The sequence below is a fragment of the Motacilla alba genome, chromosome 1 (assembly GCF_015832195.1).
Source record: "Motacilla alba alba isolate MOTALB_02 chromosome 1, Motacilla_alba_V1.0_pri, whole genome shotgun sequence".
In the NCBI taxonomy this organism is placed as follows: domain Eukaryota; kingdom Metazoa; phylum Chordata; class Aves; order Passeriformes; family Motacillidae; genus Motacilla; species Motacilla alba.
Genome location: NC_052016.1, coordinates 19,155,386 through 19,174,131, shown reverse-complemented (window position 1 = coordinate 19,174,131; position 18,746 = coordinate 19,155,386). Strand labels below are relative to the sequence as shown.

At 39.8% G+C, this 18,746-nt stretch overlaps 1 long non-coding RNA gene across 1 annotated transcript in view; it reads right to left on the bottom strand.

The window, feature by feature from the left end:
* LOC119703747 overlaps positions 1-18,746 on the bottom strand; it is a 66,140-nt gene that overhangs the window by 8,352 nt on the left and 39,042 nt on the right. The window contains exon 2 of the long non-coding RNA XR_005257751.1: positions 6,260-6,369. This is a non-coding gene — a long non-coding RNA (uncharacterized LOC119703747). The remainder of the gene's footprint in view (positions 1-6,259; positions 6,370-18,746) is intronic.

Here is an 18,746-nt window from a genome sequence, read left to right as displayed (position 1 = left end):
GCAAAAGCATGCAGTGGTGATTTTCTGCCAGCACGTGTCACTGGTATTCTAGACAGCTCCCTGCTTGTCTGCCCTGTGCATACCAGGCCACCAGCTCTGCCTCACAGCAGGAATATTTTGGGGCAGTTCGCTTAGACAGGGCCAGCTTTCCTTTTCCAAGGTCAACTGGTGACCCAGGAAATAGCTTCATAAAAAGTGCCATGCCACAGGCAGGCCAAAATGCCCCGGGAATCTTGGCATTACAAGTGCCCTGTGCTATTTTTGCCTCTATCTTGAGCAACAGAAATAGCAGCAGCAGCAGCATGTGTCCGTGCCTGGCAGGGCCAGGAGAAAGCTACGGCTACGCTGAGGCTTGGCACCAGCTCCCTGCCCGCTGTGGGCCACATGGAGAAGGCAAGCAGGGACCAGCACACACAGGTGTGTTCTGCAAGAGCTCCAAGGCAAGGAAGGGAAATGTCAAGCTTCTCCCAGCAGACCTCATGTGTGTGGGTGCCCCATACAGCTGGGTTTGGCCTGGGGCTTGGTTCTGGCTAGATTGCAATGGCATCTGCTGTAACTGCTGCATGTAGACATAATGGCCAAGGTCTGATGTCAGTGTCCACAGAGAAAGATGCTACAGAGCTCTGGAGCCTGCCCTGAAGGGTAGGCAAGAATTTTTGGTGAAAACGGACAAAATGGAGGGGTGAAAAAGCTTGCAACCTTGTGGCAATGCTGATAGAGATAGGTAGCATGTCTCTTTCCAGCACACCAGTCCTGTCAGGATGGATTTGAACTAGAACAGTCCTTTCTTTTATGGCTTTTTTTCATACGGAAAACAGAAAACTGACTTTCTGGCTTAGGGGAACTCAACCTAGCTGCCATTGAGCTGTCAATGCTCGACGCTGCTTGCCTCCTGCATGTTGGACTGTGAACTGCTGCCAGTGAAGAACCTGCAAATATTTGTTGTTGCATCCTTTGCTGCAAGTAATAAGCTGTCTGCAGCTGGGCTGCTATGTCTCAGAACACTGTAGCTAGAACTAGCAGAGGTCACCCTTATGACTCCTGCTCAAGCAATATAGATTTTTAAGGAATCTCTTAGTGCAGTTGTTCCCAAAAATATGGAAACATAGGAAAGAAGAGAAATAAGAATTACTCCAAATCAACTGCTCCCACTGAAGCATAATCAGCTCACCAGTCCTGACCACAGGATCAAAGATACACATGTAAACTATTAATAGCAGCATAAGCACATAGATATTGCTGAAAACAAGCAGAGACTATTTTTCCCAGATTTACAAAACAGGACAGCTTAATTCTCAACTTTCTGAAGCCTAAGTGTCTTGAAATTCCAAAATTAGAGATGTGAAAGTAGTGTGAAAAAAAATTCAGAAGCATTTTATGAATACCAGTGTTTTCATGTCTTATTTCTGATCTAAATAGTATTTAACCAGAAATCATGGCAACACCAAGGACTAATGAGAAGGTCATTTTGGGGCCATGTATTTTGTCCATGTAATACAGGTGGTTAGGACACAATGGGAAACACTCATGTCTGCTTTATACCTTATAGAAAGGCCAAACTGTTATGAAAGATTTAGCAACCTGGCAAAGCTTTTAGAAAGAGTTAAAAGCTGTTTTCATATGCCCCATAGCCAGGAGGAAACTTCAAGAAGGGACTTAAATGCAAATATTATAGCTGTATTTCTGATGATGTCACAGAAAAAAAATCAACCCAAACCTTACAAAACAAACCAAATAAGAAAACATCCAAACACAAAACTGAAAACAAAGGAAGATTTCTATTAAAAACAAAAAAACAAACAAAAAAAAACAGAGGAAGCAATGGTGATCATTGTAACTACTCAAAATAGTTAAAATAAGGATATATTTCAAACCATGTACATATGCAATTAAGGGTGTTCCCGGGTCTAGAGATTATACAGGTTTGGATGGTTTTGCAATCAGGTGGTATAACTAGGATCTTTTTCTGTACAGGAGTCCCTAAGGACTTAGACTGGGTTTTTCTCAGTCTTTACTGTCCAAAACATTCTATTTCCTGTGCAAAATGCAGGCAAATTTTAATCAAGTTACTCATTCTTTCTTTTGGTTTTTATGTTTTTCTTATGGGATCACACAGGGAAGTTTTCACCCACTATGGCTGAATCTCCACAAGCACTGACTGTCCAGTCCTGGGACCTGACCTGAGCAAGTTTAACCCTTCCGTAGCCCTTCCATGCACCTTCTGGAGTTTCCTTCCTGTGGGCATCAAGCCATGGAGGCAGAGATGGGAAGCAAAACTTCACAATCTGCACTCAGTATTTGTAACAGTGGCTGTGATGTGTCCCTGGAGCTGGGAAGTATTTCTGAGTCCCACCAGGCTCTCACAGTCCATCTCTGCACCTAATCCTGTAAACAGCAGAGAATGATAACACCATTCCAAGGTGCTCTACCTGATCCATGCAGGAGAACTGAGCCCTGGATCTTCTCCTGCAGAGTCTAGGCCTCTCCTGCCCCCTTGCTGGACTCACAGAATGACTCCATGGACCTGGAGACAGGCAACCCCATTCCCAGGGGGTGGGCAGGCAGAACACATGAAGAAGGGGAATGGCAAGGAGAGAAGGAGGTCACATCCCCCTTGGCTGTCCTGCTAAATACACACCTGAGTTTCATTACGTTATTGCCTTACAGCTGACATCTCATTATGGAAGCTCACAGAAGGCCTGAACTTTTGAACCCAAGAGCAAAGGTCAATTTTTGCCACTAAATCAAGGTGGCAGAGGAAACATATGGTCCATGGTTGATTCCTCCTCCTTGTCCTGATTTATTAGAAACCAAGAATTGATTTTTTAGGAACAACTGTCTTTGCATTCATTTTCTCTGTATTTGGGATCAGTTAGATATCTCTAAAAAAAAGAAAGAAAGAAAGAAACAAACAAACAAAAAAAAAAAATTCCCCAAAACCAAACCTAAAAAAACCAACAAAACCAACATAAAATCCCCAGTAAATCTTTGTACACAGGTTTCTATTTAGGTACCTGATATTCTGAACTTTTTTACTTCAGAGATCATTTTAAGCTGTCGTCCCTGACATTGCCTTCTGTTGAAGTCTGTTACAGTCCTTTCTTGCAATCCCTCTACATTTTAGTAAGATTTCATCCTCTATCCATATTCCATTGTGACTGCTTTTGGCTCAGATCCTGCACTAATATGGTCAAGAAATGTGAACATGATAGGAAAATAACCCCATAGGTGAGCTTAAAGTATTTCTCTGGGTAATTTGTATGATCCTCCCTTCTAGCTGTAATAGCATCAAATAGAAGTGATAAGGATACTGCTAAAATTGCTTTAATTAATGTCAGTTTTACTGCCATAAATCATTATTAATTCCTATGTTAAATTTTGGAAATGGCCTAGATTTTTTTGGCCATTGCCACCGTTTGTCTGGAACTTTTCCCACTCACAGACCTTTGCTTGTTCTTCTTACTCTTATCCTGATGTTTTCCCTGTCAAGTGGAGCTTCCATCTGGTCTGAATGTGTGCACAAAGTTACTCTCACTCCTTCAACCGTGACCTAACTCCACTTTCTGTCAGTGCCTGGCCTTTTTCTAATTCCAGAGGTAGATGAGATGCTGGAAGTCATTGCTGCCCTGCCTTTCAAGAGACAAAATCATTGATCAAAGATTGTCTTCCCATATTAGTGCATTATTGCAATTTAACAATACTTCTCTCTACAGAGAGAAGCCAAGCACATTGCTGATCCATCTACATAAGCTTTTCCTTTTAAATGGAATACAGCCACTTCTTTCACCGGGAGTTCTTGCTTCCAGACGTATTAATGAAGGTGAATAAAATATTTAAATAACTTAGCAGCTCATGTATTTTACTAGATGTTGACTTTCCAATGACTATTTATCAGGCCTTTCTTTTATTTCATTTAGGAACTTGGACTAATTTGTTTTTGCTGTTTTATATGTATTGATAAAATTCACTTCTGCTGGAGACAATCCATTCTTTAGGAAAGCTGTGATTCTCCTAGATTTCAATTTGGGTTTCTGTTTATATACTTCTCTTACTTAACAGTATTGAGCTGCCCTGTTTGCTGTGTCATTTGTATGCAGACGATATTCAGATATCCTCTCGGTCCCTTCAGAGTCTACAAAGAAGTTTGATGTTTTGTGTAATTGCCTCTGTGATATTTAATCACAGGTAACTTCAAATTTTGTTAAACTTAACACAGACAAAACTGAGTTGCTATTGATTAGTTCACTGGCGCAGAGGTCTCAGGTGTCATCTGTGGTAGTTTCCATTTGTGGTATTTCTTTTATCCTTCAGATAATGCTTGTGACCTTGAGGTCATTGTGGATTTGGTGCCTGCTTTTGAAGCCCACATCAATCATGTAATTAAAGTGTCTTACTACTGTCTTTGGAATCTAGCTGGGCTGAGACCTATGCTCTTTCTAGCCCACTTGCTAAAATTTTAATCCATTTTTTTTTTTGTCTGACTTGACTACTGCAGCTCTTCCATGCGCCCTCCAATATTTGCATTAGGGACACAGTCTAGCTATTTAGGAATATACAGTGAATTAACCATGTTCATTGAATTCCATTCTAAGTAGACAATGTATTTTTAAAACATGGCTAGACCCTGGGTATCACTTGGCTGCTTCTTAGCAGGGGGCTTTTAATGATATTTTATTTAACAGGATGCTCTTTCCAAACAGACCAAGATAATTTTACATGAATCATATCAATATGCACTGTTATTTTTCAACCGCTTTCTGAATGTGGATGGGTTTAAAAATTGTTAGTATTTCAAGATTGCTGTCACTTATGTTATTAAATGTTATCTGTTTGGCAAATTGCAGAAGCTTTGGTTATGATTTCATTACAATCCTGTCTTTACTTGTTTGTCACTTATGGGGTAAAGATTTCCAGAACAGTGTCTACTAAAAGATGACTGGTTTCAGTTTTTATTTTCATTTTTTCAGAATCTATTTGCAACAATCCTTTTCTTTTTGCCAATACAATGTCACAGGCTGCATTCTTCTCTTGCTTGTGTCTACAGAGTTCTTTGGGGTAGTACAGGATTAGCAAAAGCCTTGACCATGAAGTAGAGTTTTAAACAATTCAGATAAACCTATACAAGTCTGTATGTAAACACTTATCTAAGTTTAAAATTTGTTCAACTTTATTTAATTCAGGCTGATTGCAGGTACTGTTAAGTCACACTGAAGCAAATGAAAATAAAAAGTGATGCAGCCTATTTTCTTGTTATAAAATCATGTTATATGTTTTTATTTTTGAAAAGTTAATGTGTAAACATATCTTAACAGCAGGCTATTGCCACATACACCTAATTATGGTTCATACCTCTCCCAGAAGGAGAAGCATGTAAGGTGAAGTATGCTCTGACACACAGTGAGTAAAGACAGCAGCTAGAAAAGGTAATCCACAAAGAAGTAGGACAACAGTTGCATCTATCCAAAATTATTCCCCTTAAAATCTCTTGAGAGGAAGAATAACATGGAGCACAAGTGGGTTATCAAATATGCGTGCCATGGTGACGAAGCAAGGCTCCTCTGCTTCTATTGCTTGACACACAGAGTCACTGATGAGACTGCAGGAGACAGGAAGACTTCTGGCATTCAAATACAGCAAAAACGGCAAGTGTACAGACATTTTGTTTGGTTTTTCTTTCAGTTAGGTTTTGTAAATAAGTGCCTGAAACTATTCATTAGCATTGCTACATGCAGTCTCAGTGTTTATATAGCAGCCAAATAGGTGAATTTCACTGCAGCAAACTGCTACAGGAAAGATTAATTTGCACTGAATTAAGTGGAGTCTATTTTCTACCTTTGCTGTGATGCTTTTTGTCTAGATGCCCAACTCTAACCCAAGGCTGTTCACTTAGATGTGAAAATCAGATGTATGGGATAAACTGAATGTTTTATTTATAGCAAGAACATTAATATACAGCATGCTGTGCACTATGACCAAGGATGGTCTAATGGCACTCTGGAGTGACTTGTTCCTTGCTGAAATGTGAACTTTCCTCTCTGACAAAGAAGTACAGGAACACTCTCTGAAGTTGGATGCTCTTCCTGAATCATTACAAAATTGTCCGGCAGTCACTGCAAGTGTTAATTCCTGCAGTGAGAAGATAACCTACCCCTCTGATTAGAGAAAGCACACTGGCCCAAGCAATGGGCTGGAAATGGCTGAAGCTTTGCCTAGTCGTCTAAAATGGATCCCAAAAGTGATTAGATTTATTCTTCAGTACCTGAACAACGCTGCCTGCTTTCCTGATGGCCATCTGCAGCCTCTGTCTTGCAGGCTACTGGACTCAGAGAAAAGGCAAGGTGTCCTCAAGCTGCAAGGAATGAAAGAAACCTGAAATTAAGTAAGAAATTTTCCAGATGAGAACTTTCATGCAAAGGTTATTCCAAAGTCTCTAGAGAAGTGCAGTTTTTGTTTCAAAGATTTGTATCAAAGCCTTATTTAAAGCAACTGATTTTTTTTTACCATTCACCCACAAATGCTGCTAATTGATTTTAATTTGGCACACATTTGCTCTGGGGTGTACATTAAAGGAGCAAGAATTATTCCAAAATATTGTGCTAAAGTTATTACTCACTTCACAAGGTGCTACAAAATCAGTTTCTTCCCCTTCTACCTGGGCTCACAAAGTTTGCAGGATTCATCCCAAAAAACAAGAGAAGTTATCAGCCTTTGCCCACTTTTTCCCACGCAAGGGTCAAACACAAAAGTAAAGGAGGTGTAACATGACGAAGGTATTTATTCTGCTGTGTGATGTACTGGTTTTTTGGCAGCAGCAGAATTTCAAAGAGAATTACTTTATCTCTAATATGGACATGAGTAATAGATGGCAGAATGTACTGAGACTTATATAGGCAGATTTATGAGGCGTGCCAGAAAACAGTGGCCTGCTGAGTTTATTTAAAGCCATACATTCTGAGCGAGTCTGCCACAAGGACTGGAGCAGTCATTGTCCTTCTTGCAGTAAAACTGTCTCAGACTGGTGAAGGTGACTGTAGCACCACTGACTCCTGCCCAGAAGAGCACTACTCAAAGACTCCAACAGCTGCATGGATGTTCTTCTTGAGTGAGCAGGCAGTCCTCAGTTTTTAGAAGCAAAAGTGTCTCTGTATAAGACTAGGCTGACTGTACAGTGAAACAGAGCTCTGCATAACTTCAAACTTCATTGCAATAGGTTTTGAAGATGGTTTGCTCACTTTGGTCAAATTTAGACACTTGGCCTCAAAGACTGTTGGCACACTGATGTTTATATTCTCTAGTTAATAAAAAAAAAAACCTTTGTGTGACTCCAGAAAAATGTGCCCTAGAAAAGTGTGAGAACGCTTCAGCATCCCTGAGGAGCAATGTAATGTTCAGCTGCTGTATAATGAAGAGAGGTGGAACATGTAGTGGAGTAACTGTGCAGTAAAACATTCAGAACTCATAATGTTTCATGGGGCCAATGCCCCTGGGAAGAGAAATAAACTCTTTTCTGTGGCAGAGCAATAAATATTTATATATCATATTGCCCAAAGACCTCCATCAGAAGGGACTGAGAGGGAGCTGAGTTTGCAGAAAAGGAAGAGATGCAATCCTTCTTTTGCCTTTACAATGTGAGGACGCAGACAGGCAGAGAGGAAGGCCTGTTTCTAACATATTTAAAGAAATGAGACTATTGGAGAAGTTGCTGTGAATTTGGTAACCGTAGCTACTGCAGGAATGCTGCTTTTCCCCTTTCCTTGTCTCCTGCTCAGAAGTGAATCACATACAGTCTTTGACTCAACACAGATGACAGATTCACAAATTTTACTTTTTGATGGAGAGAAAATTGATTGCAGTCGAGGACTTTTCCTGTGTTATCCAAGCAACTGCTTAGCCCTTACAGACAGAAAGGAAGTATTCACATCTCTCTTGAGCCCAGAACGTGAACCTTCCCATCTTGCAAGAATGCCCATTGAAACAGTCTCATCTTTGAAGACCACAACTGATTGAGAAAAATAAGAGAATCAAAGATTGCAGGGAAATCGTTCTCACCTGCCACAGACTGTGCTAAAGGTCTTTTCCAAAAGTACGAGTCTCATGTACTTAAACATAACACCCACACCACCTATTCATAAGACACCACATGAAAGAAATAAGTTTCAACTTGATTTTCTACTTTGGGGAGTTCAAGTTATCTCTCTAAGACATCAAAACCACCCAACAACAATCTCATATCAGACAAGTGAGGTCTGGAAGTTCACAGAGAACCTCACAAACAAGGCACCTCCCACTGCAGGCATGAGAAGAGACATTCTTTGCACATCCAGTGATGCTCAAGCTCCCTTCAGATGTTAATGAGGTTGAAAGGTCCAATGTTCATCTAACTTTTTCACAATGTATAGATAGGCAAACTGAAGCCTCACAATTATCCTCTTGAGGAATATTTTACAAGTTGGTCTGTGATTCTGCAGACACTCATAGTTATTTTCCATTCAGGCAATGCATAGAGATATCTGGAGATTTCCATAAAATCAGATCTGGTTTCCTTTTCTATTAAATATGTAAAATTTTCAATAGCAGGATTCTTTTTCAGAAATATGTGAATTTAGATGAAGCTCTGCTAGAAAAGGTGGCTGCTGGATCTGCTTTGCTTCCTGCCTACAGGCTACTAAGGAATCCAGATTTCTAGGGTTGAGATTTCTAGAATGATCCTTTCATATGGACTATTACAGGCTTAGGAGACCACAAAGTTTTGAGGGGGTTGCAACATGGCTGAGAGCCCAGTAACCCAGGCTGTAGCAGAAGTTTTTCAACACCTCTGTTCTCCGTTTTTCCAGGACATGAGAAAAATAAAATCAAGAAGAACAAAAGGGGTCAGCATATATTTGAAAGGCTTTTGGTCTTGTAGGAGCAGCTTGCTAAGATGCAATTAAAAAAAAGTGTTAGAAAATACTTAGTTAGGTAATCAGAAAATACATATTTTAGTTTTTCTCAATTATTTGTAAGGGTTGGAAATACATTTTCTGCAGGGAACTTTAGTATGTGTAGTTTTTTGGTTTTTTTATCAGAGATAGACAAAAAATATCTGAAATAGTGGAATTGCTCTGCAAGACAGAAATATTTCATTGCAGTCTTCTCCTTGTTCTTGCTCAGTCTTTAGGGAGATTTTGGTTCCCTGTTTTCTTTCTCTATACAGTAACCAGCTCTGGAAAATACAGGACACTAAAAATTTTAGATACAAAAATACCAACCAAAATCACTACAAGTGCCTCTTTCACCTCTCAGAGATGTGCATGACACCAGTGTGAGAGACAAGGCTAGGAAGCCAGAGAGGACCCAGGGCTGCATTGGAAATAAAGGTGCTGAGACTGGAAGAACTGCAGGCAAAAGCAGGAAAACCCCAATAAACTCCCTAGCAGCAAGCAGCCTTCCCAGTTTCTAGGAAAGAGACTCAAGATGGAGTAATACTCCTCAGAGTTGGGCAGGAAAAAGTGGGCACACACCAGAGACTGTTTTTGAAGATGTCCAAAGTTCAGAAATGCCGAGAGAAACAGCCAGATGTACCCTGGTTCCAGGGACACAGTGGCTGGTAGGACTGCTGGAGGAGGGGCTGGCCATCACCTTGGGTGGCCCAGGGAGAGTCCATCCATGGCAACTGGGGCTTTATTGTACGTGTGGGAATATTTATCACTCTGAGCGAAACACTATCCACATCTCTTCCTGGAAGGATGCTATCCTGTCCTGAGGTGTACAGGAGAGGCTTTCAGCTGGGAGGCTTTAATGATAAGCAAGTGCAATTTAAAGGAGAATTGTAAATGGAAGTTGACTCCAAAACACTTCTTAAAGCCCTGAGTCATTAGCAGCTGAATCACATTATTCCTGTCAGCAAGATCTCTTCTCTAACATCATTCTCTATTTACTGTACATTACCTCATGGTCCTGGTCAAACTGTGCAGCTTTTACACGAACATGGAGAGTCCTAGTCATTAGGACAAGTTTGACATAATGCAGGCTTTATTTTCTGATGCTAGTTAGAAAGCAACAACCCCAATCCAAGGATTTTCTTAGTCCGCACACAAAAAGCTTTTCCTAACAAGCAGGTCAAATAATAAGCCTTGCTTTCTGTTTTTCTCATTTCACTTATTTGCTGTAGCTCATGGCTCTGCTACAAGGTCAGTTCTGAAAGTCAAAAGGTCGCAGAATAAAGCATCACCCTTAAAAATTCATCATTTATCTGTCAAAGAGTGACCTCATGGTGACTCTTTCTCAGCTTCAAAGCCATTGATTGCATGGCCCTTCATTCTCCTTCTGGAAATCCTATAAACAAGTCCCTCTGAGATGACAGAAATTTAACATGTAACTCTTGTCACATATTAAAATAATGATGCAATATTAGATTAGATATTAGACTAATTACTACATATTTAGTTCTTTCCAAAAGTTCATCATATAAGATTAGGTGATAAATTACCATAGAAATTTTCCAATGTTTAAAATAGTTACTTTTCAAATGTTTTAAAATTTGTTTATAGAATGTATACTTATCTATATACATGTAACTTTAAGCTTACCAATATGGCAAGTATTGTGTTAAGGAGATAAAGTTCTCTGATCCAGATATATCTATGAATTGCAGCTCCTTTAGGCACAGAGCTCTTGATGTTGGAAAGGAACAGGATTAGGAAGTTTAAGCAAGCTGAAAGATAAGGATCAAAGTTAAATTGAAAGTTACTTCGGTTCATTTGTTTCAGTGATTAGAGAGACCATATTATTAAAATACTGAGTGAATTGTTTACTGCTGTGCTTGACACATCTGCTCAAAGGACAGAATTAAGGATAAAAAGTCTAAGAATTATCACTGAAGTCTGAATAGAAAACTCTTAGACCTGCAATCAAACATCTATATTTACAGTCTGGACCATGCCAAACTTCACGGACAAGATATATCTCTTCAGCAGTGCTCCTGAGGGATCTGAAAGCCAGGCTAGGCTCTTTTCTCTCAGACACCACATTCTGCAGAGGAAGTTCTTTAAGCAACACAGATCTCTGCATGACAGAGGGGCAGCCTTGTCATCATTACTGCATCCCCTTTTTTTTCCCTTACCACCTGTTAATTCTGGGCCTGCTGAATGAGGGGAAGGGCTGGGGACTGAATTCCAAACCCAGTACAAGTTCATAGGGTATTTGCTAACAATAGCACACAGTTTATAATGAGACAAAGCCTACATCCCCAGCCAGTTTGAAGCCACATTGCAGACAGACCCTTACTCTGGCCAGCCTCTAAACCAAGAAAGTTATTGTTGGGATTGAGCTTTTCTCTGACAGCACTTAAAGCACTCCTGGGGTGCCTGAGAGATAAAACTGCAGAGAGGAGTCTTGCTGGATCTACACATTGCAAATCACAGTGCTGGAGCTACTCTATCAATTCAGACAGCAGGTGGCCTCTGGCAATACTTTTTTCCTTCAGATTAATTAACATTTTCCCCTCAGCCCCCTGGTTATAGGCATGATCATAAAATCTGTGCATGTTAGCAGAAGTTGCATCAGATACTGTTCACCTAGCCAGCTGTGTAGCAGTGTTTCTCTACTTCTGCAAAACGTCTCCTGATGTTTCTGAGGGGAGGGAGACTTCAATGCTGAAAATGACAATGGTCAAGTTTCAAGTGACCAGTCTGAAAGACTGTCCAGTCTTTAAATTCCCCTAAAAATGTGTCTCTGTGGGCTAATTATGCTTTCTTAACAGGCAAAGCTATTGTTCTATACAGAGTCAGGTTTGCATTTCCAGAAGTCAGGAACAGCCTCTTATCAACAACACCAGGTGAAGATTTCACAGCTTGCTTCAGGGAAAGCTCACTTTCCATTTCTCCACCTCATGAACTACATACACCTCAGCTCCTCAGGCTGACAGCCAATTTTTTTTTAGGAAATCTCCTTGCTTCAGTAAGGCCTTCTTTCATTATTCTTCAAGATTCATTATTCTTATTTAAAAAAACCTGATCCCTGTATTAGTGGAAAATATTCTGCTTTCAACACGGTATGAAATCATGATGCAAATGTATAAACTATGGTGTAATTTTCAACATATCTTTTAACCACCAGCTTGATAATATTAGGTAGTTGCAGTCGGAATCCTCATGGGCAAACCTTGCTGTGACTGAGGTTTGCAAATAACAAAACTGCTGCAAAAGCAGCCTTACTAGTCAAATTTCCACAGAATTGCTTCTCTTGACACAACTTTAACTCACTCTCATCCAATCCTGAATCCTAAAAAATTGTAATTAAACAACACAGATTGTTCACTATTTGAATTTTAAGTCATTGTATTGATTGAAGGTGTTGAGAACCTTGAAAACATAAACTATTTCTAGCACAAGAGGGACCAGATATTGTACATAATGACCACATGCATTGCCTCAATTGCATGATGATGTTCAGTCTGCTCCTAGCATTATACAACTGTCAGTGCTTTGTTCTCTAGATCAAGGTAACATCCTTCCCTTTCTATTACTTTCCTGGGGCTTCTGAATGCATTAAATTAGTGGAAAAAATGGCAGAGTAAAAGTTAGGGTGTGAAATCTGGTACACAGGTATTGTGTATCACCTGCAGAGATATCTACAGTGGTCCTTAGCAAATCTTTTGAAGGCCTTTGGTAAGTAACAGCCAGAGGGTTTGTTGGACAAGATGTCCTGAGACAAAGCCTGTCTCATATATTAATTAAATTCACTGTTTGGCTATTCACTCTTTGGCTGAATTAAAAAAACCCAGAACACTGAGGGTAACTAAACCCCTATATTCGTGGATAGGTCAATATCAAAGATCATCTGTAGATCAAAACCTGGAAAATGCAAAATGTTCAGATTAGTATGCAAAATAAAACATCAATGTGGAGAGTGGATTTATATGATTATCTATGAATAATTCATTAGCACGAGAAATACAATTAGCTTCTAAAAATTGTCTAACTACTATACTCATGTTTAGCAAATCTAACATATAGTAACATCAGGAGGAAATGTCCATAATGTAAAAGAAATTAAAACATATTCCTTAAGGAGTCCAGCTGCCTTATTACTAACGGGGGAAAGGGCAGTGAATTAGATGGTTAGATCATGCCCAGAGAGGTTAACTTGCCTGTAGTCAATACCCTTGCATTTGCAGGTGTGCCCTCAATTGACCCTATTAGTATGTGCAACCCTTGCTGGAAACTTTACTTGAGAAACATGAAGCTCTGGACATTTGAAATGACTCTGACTGTAGCAAAGCATTCTTTAAATTTAGAGGGGGCTTATTTGGTGGGAGGATGGAGAAATAATTTTCATGAGAGAGGGTTTTCTGCTCTTCCAGTAGATAGAAATCTGAGGGCTGAATCAGGCAGAAGATAATCGATGCTATAGCTGGCATACTAAATCAATACATTACTGGCAACTGGAGCTAGTTTTAGCTGAACCTCTGCTTTCCAGAGCAATCACTCCAAGTCCTGACTTAGTAATTTTCAAGATGAAATTGCATCAGGCTCTTAATCTGTAGGATCCAGTTTGATGTTTGCCAGGCTGATAGCGGCAGTGATTTCCTTGGAGCTGACTTGTGTTGACTGCTCCTGCTCAAGGAGAGAGAATAGTGAGTTCAAATGGACAGGAGCTTGCCCTGGAGAAGCCTTCTAGCTGGTGTTTTTGTTTATCCCTCTGCCCTGCTTCTGCAGACGGTTTATGCAGTGGAACACAGACAGTGCTCACCTACTCTTTGGTGTTTTAAAAGTATTGTGTATTTGTAATAGTTGTTCTTTCAAGAACGAAGAGTGCCATGGCTAAGTGACATTATGAGCGAGAAGCCAAAAGCTGATACAACAATTCAAAAGTGTACAAATTAAAGTCGATTGTCAAATGGATTTTCTGTTCCATTAAAAATGTCAGGATTGAAAAATTCTGACATATAAAAGATCATATTAAGTATCCGCATTAAATTAAGTGGGGACAAACCCAAAATATAATCCAAACATTGGGAAAAACTAAGTACTGAAGATAATTACTTTGCCCAAAATTTTTGAATCCAAATATGTTGACATTTGGTCCTTCCTTGGATCCTTTTAATTTCTATTTCTAATACTGGCTGTTTCTTTTTTAAATAAAGCAAAATATTTTGTGCATAATATTTCAAAAGCAAGACACAGTTTTGCTGTGGTGTTCTTTTGCTTTTCAATTGCAATTGTTACCATTATATTATTATTTATTCAAATAACTTAATTTATTTCTCATTATTTATTCAAATAATTTGTCATAATTAGATTTGCCAAGGAGAAATGGCTTTAATGAAAACTTTGAGCCTATATCACTGTAAATTAACCATCACAGTTCTCCTGTCTGGATTAGGAATAGACATAGCTATCATAACATAATGATTAAGTTCTCTTTGAGAATGTTCTTGCTGTCAGGTGAATGCCTAACCCCAGATGTACTCATTTAACACAAACCTTCTTGCTGGATAGCCATGGACTTTGAGCTTGGCCTTTGGACAGTTTGGATGATACTGCACAACCAAGCAAAGGAGAGCCAGGGGACAGTACCTGGCACAAAGGGTGGAGTGGCACTGACTGGCTGGCTGCTAAAATCATTAGGGCTGTTGGCCCACCACAGCAGACTGGCTGTTCCACTGCTACACAGCGCTTGCTACTATGTCTCCACCCCTGTGGGGTGCCTCTCATGCTGTTTGGGACAGGGACACTGGTTCAAAGCATGTGCAGCAGTGCCACAGACCGCACAAGGGATGCTTTTGCACTTTGCCACAGGGTTGTCGTACTGGAGAGTGCAAAGGTGCAGCAGAGGACTTGTGGGCTGGAGGAAGTCAGACTCAGTGCAGTGAGGTCATTGTTAGCCAAGATCATGGGGTGAGCAACCTCCCAAGGAGAATCCAAACTGTCCCTGGGCAGAGCTCATCGGAGAGGTGCCAGACAGAGACAGATGTGAATGATCAGTTCAGCAGTGTCCCCAGCTTGGAGCCTGTGCTTAGCTGCTCCCTAGCCCTCTTTTACTCAGCAATGTAAATCTTGCACTCTGGGCAAGGCCCAGGTCTAAGAAGTGCAACAGCTTAACTATAGAAGAAATGTCTAAATTTCTTCCTTTTAAAGAACAGAGATGAGAACAGTGGTATCATTACACGCACATCACACTGTTGACTATTTGTGTGGAGGTTTTTGTTCTCACTCAGCCGTGGGAAGGTGTCTCGACTTCTGCTGCAGTTCTGTCCCATACTGAGATTCAGCTGTAATCAGCTCTCTCTGGATCCTTTTCCCAAAGAACAGTTTCAAATGTCATTTCTGAGCCACATTTGCAATAGCTCCATCTTTGTCATCCCAGAGGCTACTTCTGTTCACACCATTTTCAGATTCTGTTGCAAGCATAGATATGGCACTATTCTGAAATTGTTCATCTGTCCAATCAAAAGAATGCAGCACACCAAAGTACATGATTAAAAAATCAAGTTAAACTCCAGAAGCAAAAGTCATTTCTAATTCTGCATCCACTTCAGTATGTGTGACCCATAACTGCACTCAACATCTGTGACTTTGGCTTCTGTGGGCATATCCCAACAATCCATTTGCTGAAGGACTTCTAGGTGCCTATGAACTCACCTGAAATGCCTTTTGTCTTAGGATTAGCAAGGGGTTATTCATGACAAATTTTTACTAGACCTGATAATGTAGCAGTTTTGGAAGAGTAGCTGAAGACACAGGATGGAGGTATCCTTAAACACTGCACAGTAACTTCAAGACTAGGAAACACAGAGTGCTGTGACCCAGATTTTTCATCTGAAGACATAAAGACAGCTGGGTAACATAGATATAATAAAGAGACAGTACAGCAAGGGGAATTTAGGAACTTGATAATTCTCAATCACACACACAAGCAGGATATTTCTGATGGCAGAAGCTTTTATCAAGTAGGAAAGAAAATCATCAAGACATGCAGTCACTAGAAGCTGAAGCTCAGTAAACATGGGCTGTAAGTAAAGGCTGCTGCATTTTTTTTTTTTTTTTGATATTGTAACAGATAATTAATCACTAGCAGAGTTTGCACAGGGACATTGTGGTTTGTTTGGTGAGTCGGTCCTGGCAGTGACTCATACCATGGTCTTTTCCTCCTGACACAGTTTTCCACATCCAGGCTCCTGCCTTCACTGCACTCTGATATGTAAACAATAACTCAACATTTATCCAGTAACTCTGCTGCACATTTATGAATTTTAATCAACCATTGACACACTTACATGAAGTGAAACAAATGAGCAGATTTGACAAATGAGGTCCTTGCTTAGAAAGGATTTAAATTCATATTAATATTCAGTGCCTTTCTAGGATTCTTGACATTAACTGTGTTTCAGCACTGCATGGCTGTCTTGAGCCTACAGGATTGTTTTCTACAGCCCAAACAGGGAGCCCATTGTGCTAAGCATATAACAAAAAGACAGCCACTGCTTCTGAGAGCTCACAGTCTGAGGCAGAGAGAACAAATGGCTGGTAGATGAGGATAAAGTAAGTTTGGACTGCATTCAGTGAGGTAAGAAGCACTGTTGGTATACCAGTTAACTAACTGTTGGAGCCATGTAATTTGATCTGTTCCAAAGATGTGGAAGATTTCTGTACATAACACAGAATTTGGATCACAATTTGGATCAGATTTTTTTAAAAGCTGTGCCTGGTTTGTCAGCTAATGCAATTTTCCTTCTTTTCCCTCTGCTGTCCTGAATCACTCCCAGACTGAGCTCCCCTCAGGTAAAGGGCTCTGTGCCTTTGATTATTTTATGGCATTTGCTGCAGCCCAGTTTTCATCAGAGGTCCTTCCCAGCAGACTAACAGCCCCATGAATGAAATCAGCAGGGAGGCTCTTCATTATCACAATTCTGGCAGTGAAGTCTCTGTACTTTTATCACTGTACTGGTATCAATTATTTGGAGCCACATTAAATAAATGAAGTCAGTAACATGAATATGTCATGCCCAATTCATACAGAGGCTCCTAAACTCTCTTTAAAAAAACCCTCTCTTTTTTGCCTGCTGCTTCCCTTATGAATTTTTTGTAAGATCTGACCTTAGACGTATCTCAATCATTGCAAGCATGCTTAGTTCAAGATTGAATACACATCCATTTTATATGGGTTGAGGGGGGCAAAAATCACGAGAAAAGCAGATGACATTAGAAAAAAATTACTTTTCAAAGAAAGTTCAATGACCTCCATATAGATATGACATGTTAAAGTCACTGACTTCCTTTTTAACTCAGCACTAGTGTATATATATTTAGAATTATATAATGTACGTGTAAAGGCAAAGCCTTTTCAGCCTTCGATCCACAATATTTATTGTAGAGTTCTGACTCACCTTCCTTGGGTGTTGCCCAGAGTCACCGTAATACCAGTAATGACAATGAAATGGACTGCATTGGCTGGTGCCCTTTGCTCGTTTGATGGGTCATGGCAGCACACTGATTGCAGTTTTCTGCAACCTAAAGACAATCTTATTTATTTATTGATTCTGTTGAATCAGAATTCAGGCTTGGCAAAGCCCATTCTCAAGAAAAAAAAAAAAAAAAAGAGAACCTTTTGGGCTTTGGACAGTATTTTTCTAAAATATTTCTGACCAAAATTAATTTGTTTTGGTCTTAAGCAATAAAAGAAAAGTAAACCTCTGATGCATGGACTATCCAGACACTGTAAAGCCAGTTCATTTTGCTTGTAATTTAACTGATCTGTTAAGTCAGAGCAGGAAAAGCACAGAACTGTGATAAGAAAGGAGATTTCTTGGATACTGCTTTGCAGGTACTCAGAATAAAAAAGCCCCAGAACCTTTGAGCTTACTGAAGAGTAGAATTATACATAGATGTAAGGAGTAATGAGTAAATGCTTTGTGGGAGTGTTTGTAAACTCTGAAACTCCAATTCAGCCACATTTGAATATGCTACAGCCTCTTCTCCGTTAACATTAATCTGAGTGGCTTTTGTTTACAGAAATGTTGGAGAAAGTGTATTCTAAACTCAAATGCTCTTGCAAACACATTTCAGTCAAACCTGCCTGAGAAGTGTTTTCTAAAATAGTCAACCTGGCAGCTGAAAGAATGGTGTGTTTCTTAGGTGGCCAATTACACACCCAAAATAAGGAAGAGTGAATAGATGCAAAACATAATTAAAATAAATGCAACTTGTAAATAATGCCAGTCAGAATATAGTCTGATGAAATGATTATTTAGCCTGTTAGAATTTGCATAGATGCCTCATTCTAATGCACTCCTGCTGAAATTTACAGGGAAAAATCCCTTAAATTTCCTGTTACATACAGAGACCAAAGCATTGACATCCAGATTTTGGAGGGCTTGCATTGAATTATATTTGTGGCTTCCTTAGGACTATTAGTGGTGCGCAAATCTGAGCAGGTGTTTGCATCTTTGCAAAACTAAATCTGACATCATTAAAAAAACCCAGCAAACCTACAAACAAACAAGGAAATAAACAAAACAGGTTTTGGAAATTTATCAAAAAAGAGGGTGTGAGTGGTGTGATTCAGATCAGAAACTGCAGCCAATGATGAGTGCAAAGCACAAAATTGGAACCCTAGAGCTGGGATGCTTTCTTGTTTTATATTTAAACATTTTCTTAAACATAAAGTGAACTGAGAAACCAACTATTCACCTCAAGTATTGAACCTCTGAAGAAAAACTTGACTGCCAAGTCAGCAACAGGAATAATTTGAAAGTTAGTGCCACC